The following is a 13,686-nucleotide window of genomic DNA, read 5'->3' on the forward strand; positions in this document are numbered from 1 at the left end:
AACAATGTTTAGGCACATAAGTATGTATTTTTACTTTAAATTATCAATCATCAGATAAATCTGCATGGGTTTGGAATCACCGTAATATATATGCCTATGGATTTATGTCCAGGCTCCTTCGTGTCCATGAGGTTGTTTAAAATTCAGGTCACACATTAGACATCTTAATATGAATGTTGCCATCTGAGAAAGTATACCTTGTAGGAAGCGGTGGAGTCCCAGGTGTCTCAAGCTCTCTGCTTGTCAGTGCTCCCCGAACCCCATCAACCTCAGATTCCCCAGACCTTTCTGGAAATATAAGGCCAATCCTCACAGTCACCCTGCATCCCAGAGTATGATGCTAATACAGGAAAGTCCATTCAAATGAAGATCACACAAATAAGAAGCCAGGCAGCTCTGACCCTCATGCCAGCCTAATGTGAATGTATTATTCACAATACAGGACACTTCTGTGCTTCACTCAACATCTCCCACAGTAGTCGTGTTTAAGGCTTAGGGATTTTTTAAAGTGTCCCTGATGCCATGAATGGTAACAATCATTTTATTTAACTCTCTTGCCTCTGGTCTTCATCTCTTCCTAGAAGTCACCAAGAACAGGTAGTTTAAGTTTAAAAAAAAAAAAAGACGGTTTTGATGAAAAATATAGCTCAAACTTCAATTCTCCAATTAGTAAGAATTCATGGTAATAGTAAGATATAAATCTGATTATCTTACATAAGATCAATTAATTTAGTTACATTTGTTTTCACCTACTCATTATACTCTGCAGGATTATGTAGTGAAAAACCCTGACAAATTTTTCTCACTCAGAGGCACAAATGTTAAAAATAAGCAACACTAAGGACTTGCCTGGAGGTCCAGTGGCTAAGACTCTAAGCTCTCAATGCAGGGGCACAAGTTTGATCTCAGGTTGGGGAACTAAGATCTTGCATGCTACATAGCTGTGGCCAATAAAATAAAATAGTCTACTGATTAAAAAGATAAAGAAATAAAAATAAGCAAAACTAATAAAAACAAAAGCATTAGTACTGTGTTAACCCTTGAACAACAGGAACGGCCGGGACACCAGCTCTCTCAGCAGTGGAAATATCCAGGTTTAACAGATAGTTGTTCTATATCAGGGGCTTCCCCAACAGCTCAGCAGAAATGAATATGCGGGTTCTATCCCTGGGTTGGGAAGATCCCCTGGAGAAGGAAATGCAACCCACTCTAGTATTCTCGCCTGGATAATCCCATGGGCAGAGGAGCCTGGGGGGCTACAGGCCATGGGGTCGCAAAAGAGTTGGACATAACTGAGCTAGCATGTACACAATCTATATCCATGATTCAAAATACATAGATTCAACCAACTGCAGTGTATGTGATTCTACAGTATTTACAACTGAAAAAGAAATCCGTATATATGTGGACCTGCCCAGTTAAAACTATCTTGTTCCTGAGTCAACTGCATTTTGACCCTGTTTCAAATTTGACTGAATAAGGGATTGAATAATACATTAAAATCTGGTGACTTCTTTGAAAAGTGTGTGTCTTTTCTGTGTTTGTATAAGACAAACAGTTATGCCTGTTATGTTCTTTATTACTTGATGCTAACTGCTGTGTAGAGCTGAATCAAAGACAAGGGTTTTTATTTTCTTGAGACTTTCATTATACAATATTCGTAATTATTTTGTTAAAACCCGTGGAAATTGGTGGGGGCTGGGCTTTAATCTGAGATAACCTCAGTTTCATGTATGTATCATTTTTAGGAGGAGGAAATATTTATTATTACTTGCAGCAAGTAAGGAGAACATCAGAGATCCTTCCCAAAGCAGTGTCTTTCCAAACAGCAGAATTGGGGAAGTTTGGAGCTCAGGATGCATGCATATTCATGAAGGGGCTTAAGCAGAGGAAAATTCAGTGTAGAATTGGGGCAAAGATCAATAGAGTCCAAGGCTTAGTTGATTAAAGTTAACAGGATCAACATCATTGTTTATCCTCCACTCGAGGGAGGGTGTTAGGCCCTGTGGAATTCACTGAGTATGGTAATCACTAGGTCCAGTCATGTTGGTGCAAATGGCATTATTTCATTCTTTTTTATGACTGAGCAGTATTCCATTGTATGTATATACCATATCTTCTTTATCCATTCATCTCCAACAGATGATACTGTAATCCAATGAAACAGAATAGAAGAGGTTTGGAAAAAGCTCAGATTTAGAGGTTTCACCTTGTGTTTTAATATCTTATTTAACAAAATAGATTCTTCCTTTTTTTCTTCCCTTTTCCAGTTAATTCTTATCATTATCTCCTGGTCATCACTGAATAGTCTCTCACTAATATTCTGTAATTCATTCAATGAACTAACATATTGGGTCAGGATCTACTGTAGAGATAACATTTGGGGATGATTTTTTTAAACTGCCATTTAGCTCCACTCCCTGTACAGCATAGATAATTGCATCTTTCTGCCACATTTCTCTTGGAAGGTGGTCTCCCCAATCATACCTCGGATTTGAGTCTCTGCTTGCACAGACCTTTCAGAATTGAAGCTTTGACCATTGAGACATTTGAAATGTGCTCATATTGAGACATGGAGAAGGCAATGGCAACCCCACTCCAGCACTCTTGCCTGGAAAATCCCATGGACAGAGGAGCCTGGTAGGCTGCAGTCCATGAGGTGGCTAAGAGTCGAACACGACAGAGCGACTTCACTTTCACTTTTCACTTTCATGCATTGGAGAAGGAAATGGCAACCCACTCCAGTGTTCTTGCCTGGAGAATCCCAGGGACGGGGGAGCCTGGTGGGCTTCTGTCCATGGGGTTGCACAGAGTCGGACACGACTGAAGCGACTTAGCAGCAGCAGCATATTGAGACAAGGAAACACATAAATTCAGAAATTGTTTCTAAAGGTAAGCACTCATTCTCCTTTCCCAGTCTTCTTAGTATAGACAGGATATTTAAGGTTTCCTGGTCAATCTTCTGCTGGATCACATGTGTTTTGTTACTCTGAGCTGAGCTCAACAAGATGTTTATTACAAAATGAGTCAAGAGGCAAGTTTGCCAAAATTTCTTTTTTTCTTCTTCTTCCCACCTGGACTGAATTTTAAGGATGCCTGAGAAGAATCAGGCTTTAAAATTGAAATTGTGTCTAAATTGGTTATTTGAGCTAAAATCCTGTGCAAAGCACATGTAATGTAAATTTTTCATAACCAATGCCTTTGATTAGTGCCATTTTTCCTACAAATATAGAGGGGAAAAAAACCTATTTCCCATTTGTGCATAAGAAGCACACATATAAAATTAAAACTAAGGGAAGAATTATACAAAAAATCCAAAATATGAATTCCATAGAGTATCACAAACAATCTTTTGCCTTAAAAATAAGCCACTTCTAGTCCAATATTGACTGGGAAAATCAATGATTTCCATAAAGTTAAAATCTTTTAAACAGTTTTTAAAAGGGCTCTATGACAAACCTAGACAGCATGTTAAAAGCAGAGACATCACTTTGCCAACAAATGTCCATATAGTCAAAGCTATGGTTTTTCCAGTAGTCATGTACAGATATGAGAGTTGAACCATAAAGAAGGTTGAGGGCTGAAGAATTGGTGCTTTCCAATTGCGGTGCTGGAGAAGACTCTTGAGAGTCCCTTGAACAGCAAGGGGATCAAGTCAGTCCATCCTAAAGGAAATCAACTCTGAACACTCATTGGAAGGACTGATGCTGGAGCTGAAACTTCAATACTTCAGCCACCTAATGTGAAGAACTGACTCACTGGAAAAGATCCCGATGCTGGGAAAGATTGAGGGCAAAAGTGGAAAAGGGTGACAGAGCGTGAGATGGTTAGAGGCATCACCAACTCAATGACATGAATTTGAGCAAACTCCAGGAGACAGTGAAGGACAGATGAGCCGGTGGGCTGCAGTCCATGGGATTGTAAATATCTGGACATGATTTAGTGACTGAACAAAACAACAAAAAGGCTGTATCAGAAAGACGGAAATTAAGGAATATATGTCCTCTCAGTTCAGTTCAGTCACTCAGTCGTGTCCGACTCTTTGCGACCCCATGTACTGCAGCATGCCAGGCCTCCCTGTCCATTCACCAACTCCCGGAGCTTACTTAAACTTATGTCCATTGAGTCAATCATGCCATCCAACCATCTCATCCTCTGTCATCCCCTTCTCCTCCCACCTTCAATCTTTTCCAGCATCAGGGTCTTTCCCTCTAGTACATCGGATTTTATATTTATTTATTTTATTTAATTAAATGTTTATTTATTTAATTTGTCTATTTTATTTCTCCTCATTTTTGTTCTTTTTTTCCTCCTTGACATTTTCTTAAAAAATAGAAAAGAAAATTCCACAAATGATATGTACTACAAGTATCACAAAGGGTTATGTAAAGTATGTCAATGAAATGCAGTAAAAATTAAACACATTGAAAAATTGTTTCATACTCTTAAGACAAATGGCAAAAAAATGATCTTAAGTAACAATATAAAGATAAGAATATGCATTTCTTTATTTATAAGTATACCCCAATCAGGGAATTTGGAAACAAATATTAGAAAGAAAAATGCAAAAAATGCCTATTTAACTAATGCTTGTTGGGAAGTGAGCTCTCAGGAATAATCTAGTTCAGAGTCAGAGTTGTTCTCTTATGAAAAGGGAACACATAAGATGATATAAAAGTTTATAGCAGGTACTCATAAAGGTCAGATAATTCTGAATAAAAAAACTTTTATGAAATTAAGGTTTTAAATACACAAATATAAAACCCAGTTCATGTACAGAGTAAAGCTCCTGTATATAATAAAGAATTAGGAACTCTTTGCCAGGGCTTCCATTTGAAAAATTGTGCTTGGAACTGATTGCTATTTCTCCAGCTGAAAGCAGTGTGATCTAGATAGAAATTCCGAAGCAAAATGGATTTTGTTCTGCTATTTTTACAATACTGTTAGAAACTGTGCAAATTATATAATTTTCAAAATACAGGGAAAATTTTGATGGTGAAATAAATGATTATGCTGAAAACAATGGGAGACCTAAACATTTGATGATTAACTCATTTAAAATTAATTTTTCTATTTCTCCTGAAAGTAAACACAAGTTAACTTCTCAAGTTGACTTACTTTTATTCAATATAAAATGCTTGATTCTATGATCATAAACTACAGGAAAAATGGTGCTAAAAACATTATTATTACTATTGATAAAATTCTTAGTTTCTTTTTGAAAGTGAAAGTGAAGTCGTTCAGTCGTGTCGACTCTTTGAGACCCCATGGACTGTAGCCGATGAGGATTCTCCATCCATGGGATTTTCCAGGCAAGAACACGGGAGTGGGTTGCCATTTCCTTCTCCAGGGGATCTTCCCGACCCAGGGATCAAATCCTGGTCTTCCTCATTGTAGGCAGATGCTTTACTGTCTGAGCCACCAGGGAAGCCCTTACTGGGGCATAAATCCATAAACTTATGAATCCATAAATCTGACTCAATGGACATGAGTTTGAGTCAACTCCGGGAGTTGGTGATGGACAGGGAGGCCTGGCGTGCTGCAGTCCATGGGGTCAAAAAGAGTAGGACATGACTGAGTGACTGAACTGAGCTGAAATGAAATCCATAAATCGGAGACTGCTCTTATAAAATAATGAATATACATAATTAAAAGTAATTTAAAAATGTATTTTAGTATATTCAAATGTACTGCTACAAAATTGGCAAATGAATTATGATATTAAAAATATTGACTCTTCGGCTCTTAATTTAAAGAAATGACTTTAATGGGAAGCATAGGACTTCAGTTTTAGTTTTCTCTGTAATAGCCATTAGAAGACAACGTTTTGGTTAATGTCTTGATTTAGTTTCTTTAAATGTATAATAAAGTTGTGAACTCTGTAGGCTAGCAACAAATTCAGAGACTAGGAACTCTGAATTCCCTGTGGTATATTCAAAACCATTTGATTCCATTGAGTAGTCTAAACAGTCTCTTCACCACAATTTTGATCCCATTAACTTGTTCGCAAATTTTATATATAAATATTCAGAAGGTGTAAACTTTTATACCCTCCCAGTGTTACAATTACTTGTGTGTAACCTAATGGGTACAGGGTATTTTATTTCAGTCTTCTTATTCAAAAGAAAGGAAATGAGTTATCTTAGTTTAAGACTTCTGAGTCAGAAACCAGGAGGGTGGAAGCACATGAAGAGAGTCTTTGATAATCTTTCAGGGTAACTGTGCCCTGATCCATCTCTGGACACTGTTGCAAAGGACCAATTAGCACAGTTGTTTTAAGGGCTAGAGAGGTTCTTACATCCCCCAGCATAAGCAGAGCTGTTGAGGGCTGTTTTATTTTTTTCTGTAATATTGTCCCTATAGCACAGGGCACTTGCTTGAAAACATTTCTGTACACAATACTTCATGTCACAAGTTTCTTAGAAATAAAAACTAAACTTTAAAGTTTCTTTCATTAATTACCACTGAATTAGAAAGTATCAGTTTGAATCACCAAGATCAAAATGAATTTTACATAGAAGATATTCTTTCTTCTTAAAATCCATCAAAAATAGCAAAATACATAGCTCATAAATTAAGCATTAATTTCATTGCAAAGTATCTTACATATTTTTTTTTCGAAAGAATTAGATCTGGATTAGAACCATATTGTTTATAATGGGTTGCTGCAGTTTTTCAAGAAATACAGAATGAGGACATTCAAGTATTTTCAAAAGAAATCATATGGTATCAAATAAAGTATAAAATTGTTTAAATATTGTATTAATGTTTGATGACTTCAGACTTCTTTTGTTAAGCAGAAGAAAATGATCTTTGCTTTATATTCATCCATGATAGACTTTCTCAACATTTATTTAAAAACAAAAACAAACCCAAGGATAGAAAACTCAGCCAGGTACATCATTGCTGAAGAGCTAGGCTCAGCTTTGAGGGAACACTGCCAGGTAGCTGAAGTGAGAATTAAAATTGCTGAGTTCCTGAAGCCTACACATTTTTATACTCTCTTTCAAAGCTGCCAATGGTGGCAAATACTTTTTGGCCTTGTGATATAATAAATTGCTTTAATTTCAGAAATCTAAAAAGCAAATAAGACTTTTATACTAAGAAGAAACAGCCTTAAAGGGTGTCATTTTGTTTGAATAAATGTATGGAAAAAATCAGCACAAATATGAACATATATTGGATTTATTTCTGCCTTAAGTGGGAAGTACAATAGCATAATTAATAGTAACTTCCTGTTAAGCAGCTGGGGGTATTTTGTATATCAATACAATTTTAATTGAAGCACTCACAATAATTTCTACTTTGGCAGAAACACACTGGAAACGTTGCAGTTTTATGATGAACAAAGGGACTCTGAGAAGTATTTAAGTCCTCAATGAAAGCCTGGTGTTAATTTTTTTATTCCCTGTAATATAGACCCTTGATGTTAAAACTGCATCCCATAGACATTGTTATAAGTAATGTCATTTTATAAGTAATGTCATTTTTATAACAAAAAGATAAATATTTAAAGTTGATTTACATTGTATAGCTAAAGCATGTAAAGATGTGTATGGTGAATTTGTCATCAACGATTGCAATAATATAGGCGGATAGTTTTGGCTATATGAACATCCATGCAAACTTAACTGTGTCAACATTTAATCGATTTCATCTTTCTTGGTATACTATTAACCATGAATCCTTGTGACATCTTGGTTGCGTCCAAGTTTTTGGTATTATACATAAAGCTACTGTAACATCCATGAGGAAGTTTTTTGTGTGGCCATGTTTTGATCTCTTTTGGGTAAATACTAAAAATGTGGCTGTTGCACAGGAGGGTAAGAACATGGGGAGTTTTGTAAGAAACTGCCAAATTATCTTCCCAAGTGGCTTACCATGTTGAGTTTCTGTCAACAATGTGTAAGACCTCCTGTTGCTCCACATCCTCAACATTTTGTGTTGTCCATTTTTCTGGATTTTGTTGTTTTAATTTGCCTCCCACTGTTGAGAGATGAGGTGGACTATAATTTCATAGGCTTGATAGCCATCTATGTATCTTCTCTTTTGAGATGTGTGTTAAGGTTAAGGTCATTGACTATTTTTCTTATCTGGTTATTTTCTTATTATTAAGTTTGAAGAATTATTTGTATATTTTGGAGTATAATCCTTTTTCAGATTGTCTCTGGCAAATACTTTCTTCTAGTCTGTGACTTCTATTTTTATTCTCTTGACAATGTCTTGTGCAAAGCAGAAATGTTTAATTTTATTAAAATTCAGCTTATCAACTATTTCTTTCATAGGCTGACTTTGACACTGTATCTGAAAACCATCTTCTAACCTAGGTCACCTATGTTTTAGAAAAGAAGTTGATTGTGCTAATATAGAGAGAGTTTGGGAATACATTTTGGACCAATAGCTTAGAGAGTGAACATTACTCCTCTAATATGGAGAAAAGTTAACAAATACAAAGCATTCAGAAATGTTTGGTGCAATTACTGAGGAATTTTCAGCATTGCAGTTGGAAAAAGTCTTCTCTCCCAATGAATTTCTTTTAATGAGGAAATAAAATCCTCTTTAGATGTTCCAATGCACTATTATGATTGCAATTTCCCAACTACAAGTTTTACAGATTAAAAAAAAAACACGATGACATCAATGTTGTTAAAAAATAGCGATGTTTTTCTTATCACAACACTATCCATTGTAATTTGAGTCACAGACTTATTTCCTTTTAGACGTGCAAGATCATAGTGATAAGTAAATCCAATTTTTCTAAGCTGTAGATCTGAAACCTGAATTCACATAGCTAGTTAAGAACAGATCTAGAACAATAACTTGATCCAGTGTTGATCAAATGGCATTTCAAAATAGACTCCTAAAATTTTGCCTTTCTCATAATAACATATTTTCGCTTTTTAAAAAAGTTTTGTACATTTTTCCTAGTTAACATCTGCACAGACTGCTGTTTATACACTGTACACATTTTCACCTGAAGTTGTATAGGTAATTTAATGCAAGGCAGGGTTTTGTGTCAGTTGCTGTTGTTTTAATCAGCTTATCATTAGAAGGGGGCTTCCCTAGTAGCTCAAGAATCCACCCATAATACTGGAGAAGTGGGTTGGTTTCCCGGTTCAGGAAGATCCCCTGGAGGACGGCATGGCAACCTACTCTAGCATTCTTGCCTGGAGAATCCCATAGACAGAGGAGCCTGGTAGGCTACAGTCCGTGGGGTCGCAAAGAGTGGGACATGACTGAAATGGCTTAGCATGCAGCATGCCATTGGCAGAGACTAGATAATGAAATCCTCCAAGATAAGAACAGAAAAGACCTGTCAGGTCACTTAATCTATTCAAAAGTGCAGGGCTTTTTCCCACTTCTTACGTTATCCTTTTGGATCGATGACCAGTCTAATTTTAAAGTGATTTCAGTTTGGTATTACACATATTTTCACAAACTCATTTCTAAAACCTCCTAACCTCTCAGTTACAAACATTTCCTGAGTAGATGTTTTGGTTCTAAATTCCTTTCTTACTAACTTCACCTCCTTCCTCAAATAGTATATCAGCTTAATCCATGTAATCAGTGAAACTTCCACTTACCTCTTCTTGGTTTAGTTATCTTTTCTCTTCCATAACCTTTGAGTCTCTGTGTGTTATTAAAGCAGCTATGGTATTCAAACCTTCAGGTTTTTGTTTTTTTGGGGGGGGAGAAATAAAAATATGACCTATATTGGATAAATAAAAGTTCTATTCACTTTCTAAAAATTTTATACTGACTATAACATGACTGATAAAATAACCTACTCATTTTCTATAAAGTGATAGGTTAAGAAACATTAAATGCACATGAGAAATTATAGACCAGGCACAACCAAGTGCAAACTGATGAATCCAGAACGTAGACCAATTTCTAAGTGGAGATCTTTAAAGAAAGCCCTGTGATTTATTATTTCTGCTGTATTATATCCTATCTGCCAGGGAACGTATACGCCATGGTTCAGGCTTGCATATTTGACTGGTGATTTTGTGTTTCTGTGGTTGGATATTCCTGTAATCGAGGAAATAATAGAAGGTGACAAGAGGAAGTGATGTATTGCTGTTTTGACACAATAATGTGAGGGGTTTGATTGAAATCCAACTCTTTGTTTTGCCTGATATTCCAAACAACTTTGCTTTTATGGCAAGAAAGAATTCAGCGGAAACATTGGAACAAATTGTACACATTCATCAATGAGGAAAAATATAATATAACTTGGACCACCTTCTGTGTAAAAGCAGATCTGGACTTCTAACTGTTGCTTTGGAACAGATGGACGGGTTATACGTGGTCCATCCACGTCTAGTAACTAGCTGAGACTGAGGGGCTCCGCCAGAGTCTGACCACCCTTAGACACAGACACCGATAAATTAAGAGTCACCAGCGGCTGTGGGATGTTTCTGCCACAGTAATTCTTCAACAAATGTACGACGAGAAGATACACTATCGTTAGTCACTCACTCATGTCCGACTCTTTGCGACCCCATGAACTGTAGCCCACCAGGCTCCTCTGCCCACAGAATTCTTCAGGCAAGAATACTGGAGTGAGTTGCCATTCTCTTCTCCAGGGAATCTTCCCGACCCAGGGATTGAACCTGGGTCTCCCACACTGCAGGCAGACTTTACCATCTGAGCCAACAGGGAAGCCAGGGAAAATACATTACACACCAGGGAAGTCTACTAAACACACACAGACACACACACAAGAAAATTTAAAAAATCCTCTAATTGCGCATTAAGAATTGAAGTAACAAGACATATCACAAAAAGGATGATAGTTCAGCACTTTACAGAAAGGACAGTTAGATATTGTTCTTATATTTATCTTTTCTTATTCTTTTAAAAGATTTAGTTCAATTGGCTATTTTGCAATATACTTAAGAGAATGCAAAGATGGGCTCGATAAAAGACAGAAATGGTCTGGACCTAACATAAGCAGAAGATATTAAGAAGAGGTGGCAAGAATACACAGAAGAACTGTACAAAAAAGATCTTCACGACCCAGATAATCATGATGGTGTGATCACTCATCTAGAGACAGACATCCTAGAATGTGAAGTCAAGTGGGCCTTAGAAAGCATCACTATGAACAAAGCTAGTGGAGGTGATGGAATTCCAGTTGAGCTATTTCAAATTCTGAAAGGTGATGCTGTGAAAGTGCTGCACTCAATACGCCAGCACATTTGGAAAACTCAGGACTGGGAAAGGTCAGTTTTCATTCCAATTTCAAAGAAAGGCAATGCCAAAGAATTCTCAAACTACCGCACAATTGCACTCATCTCACATGCTAGTAAAGCAATGCTCAAAATTCTCCAAGCCAGGCTTCAGCAACATGTGAACCATGAACTTCCTGATGTTCAAGCTGGTTTTAGAAAAGGCAGAGGAACCGGAGATCAAATTGCCAGCATCTGCTGGATCATGAAAAAAGCAAGAGAGTTCCAGAAAAACATCTATTTCTGCTTTATTGACTATGCCAAAGCCTTGGACTGTGTGGATCACAATAAACTGTGGAAAATTCTGAAAGAGATGGGAATACCAGACCACCTAACCTGCCTCTTGAGAAATCTGTATACAGGTCAGGAAGCAACAGTTAGAACTGGACATGGAAAAACAGACTGTTTCAAATAGGAAAAGGAGTACGTCAAAGCAGTATATTATCACCCTGCTTATTTAACTTCTATGCAGAGTACATCATGAGAAACGCTGAGCTGGAAGAAACACAAGCTGGAATCAAGATTGTTGGGAGAAATACCAATAACCTCAGATATGCAGATGACACCACCCTTGTGGCAGAAAGTCAAGAGGAACTAAAAAGCCTCTTGAGGAAAGTGAAAGTGGAGAGTGAAAAAGTTGGCTTAAAGCTCAACATTCAGAAAATGAAGATCATGGCATCTGGTCCCATCACTCCATGGGAAATAGATGGGGAAACAGTGGAAACAGTGTCAGACTTTTTTGGGGGGGGGCTCCAAAATCACTGCAGATGGTGATTGCAGCCATGAAATTAAAAGACGCTTACTCCTTGGAAGGAAAGTTATGCCCAACCTAGATAGTATATTCAAAAGCAGAGACATTACTTGGCCGACTAAAGTCCATCTAGTCAAGGCTATGGTTTTTCCAGTAGTCATGTATGGATGTGAGAGTTGGACTGTGAAAAAGGCTGAGCGCTGAAGAATTGATGCTTTTGAACTGTGGTGTTGGAGAAGACTCTTGAGAGTCCCTTGGACTGCAAGGAGATCCAAACCGTCCATTCTGAAGGAGATCAGCCCTGGGATTTCTTTGGAGGGAATGATGCTAAAGCTGGAAACTCCAGTACTTTGGCCACCTCATGCGAAGAGTTGACTCATTGGAAAAGACTCTGATGCTGGGAGGGATTGGGGTCAGGAGGAGAAGGGGATGACAGAGGATGAGATGGCTGGATGGCATCACTGACTCAATGGACGTGAATCTGGGTGAACTCCGGGAGTTGGTGATGGACAGGGAGGCCTAGAGTGCTGCGATTCATGGGGTCACAAAGAGTCAGACACGAATGAGCGACTGAACTGAACTGAACTAAGAGAATGGTAGAGTTTCATATGCATAAAATTTTTAGATAGGTTTACCTTAAAAATTGAGTGGGATCAATAGAAAGAAAACAGTTTATTCCTTTGCCTCGTCGTCCCTTCAATCCATGCTTCCCTGTAAAGCTGTTGGGAGTGATGTAAGTCTCTGGCCACCCTTTATCTGGCATGTTGCTCAGGACTGTGTTTGCAGAGAGCAAGCCTGAAGGATAATGTGATTTCTCCCTCTGGGGCAAAAAGCAAGTTTGCTTACTGCTTGCTATAAAGCAATACTTCTAGGCTTCCCCTTTGCTTAGTGGTAAAGAATCCACCTGCCAATGCAAGAGGGTTCGATTGCCTGGTCCGGGAGAATCCCACATGCCACGGAGCAGCCTAGAGATAGTGCCACAATTATTGAGCCCACGCTCTAAAGCCCAGGAGCTAAAACTACTGAACCTACGTGCTGCAACTACTGAAGTCCATGCACTCCAGAGCCTGTGCTCTGCAACAGGAGAAGCTCGAGCACTGTATAGTCCCCTTGCTTAGCAACTAGAGAAATGCCTGTGCAAGAACGGAGACTCAGCACACACAAGGGAAAACCAAACAAAATTAAAACAAACAAACAAAATCTCTTCCCCGAACTCATTGATCTTCCTTAGTAAAGCAACCATCAGTGTGTTCTGGCCACCGCTTGGGCTCTCCACGGGGGTTGAGGTGCAGGGTAAGGGGATCAAACACTTTATATTCTTGATGTTTCCAGTGCCAGGAGTAATAAAGTCCTCCTGGTCTTCTCCCAGCATTCCATAAAGAGTATCAGAGGAATGTAATGCATCCATTTGTAACTAAGGCAAATTGGAGTCAGAGATTCTGATATTTTTGGCAATGGGCATAGGAGGCTTAAACAGGCATGGGTTTCTGGACAAGAAGGGACAAACACTCAGTGGGTCTTGATTTGGAGATAAGAGAGTATACCCTGGAATCTAGTAGCTAATACTTGGCCTGAGCACCTGGTGAAGGGACCAGAAATAGGAGCTGCTCACTGGTTGGCGCATAAGTGATGCTGAGTTGGAAAAGGGAACATCAGAACAAGCCATTAAATCAGAGACTTGGATACTGCTCACTTCCTCCA

This window comes from Capricornis sumatraensis, chromosome 12 (genome assembly GCF_032405125.1).
Source record: "Capricornis sumatraensis isolate serow.1 chromosome 12, serow.2, whole genome shotgun sequence".
Classification (NCBI taxonomy): Eukaryota; Metazoa; Chordata; class Mammalia; order Artiodactyla; family Bovidae; genus Capricornis; species Capricornis sumatraensis.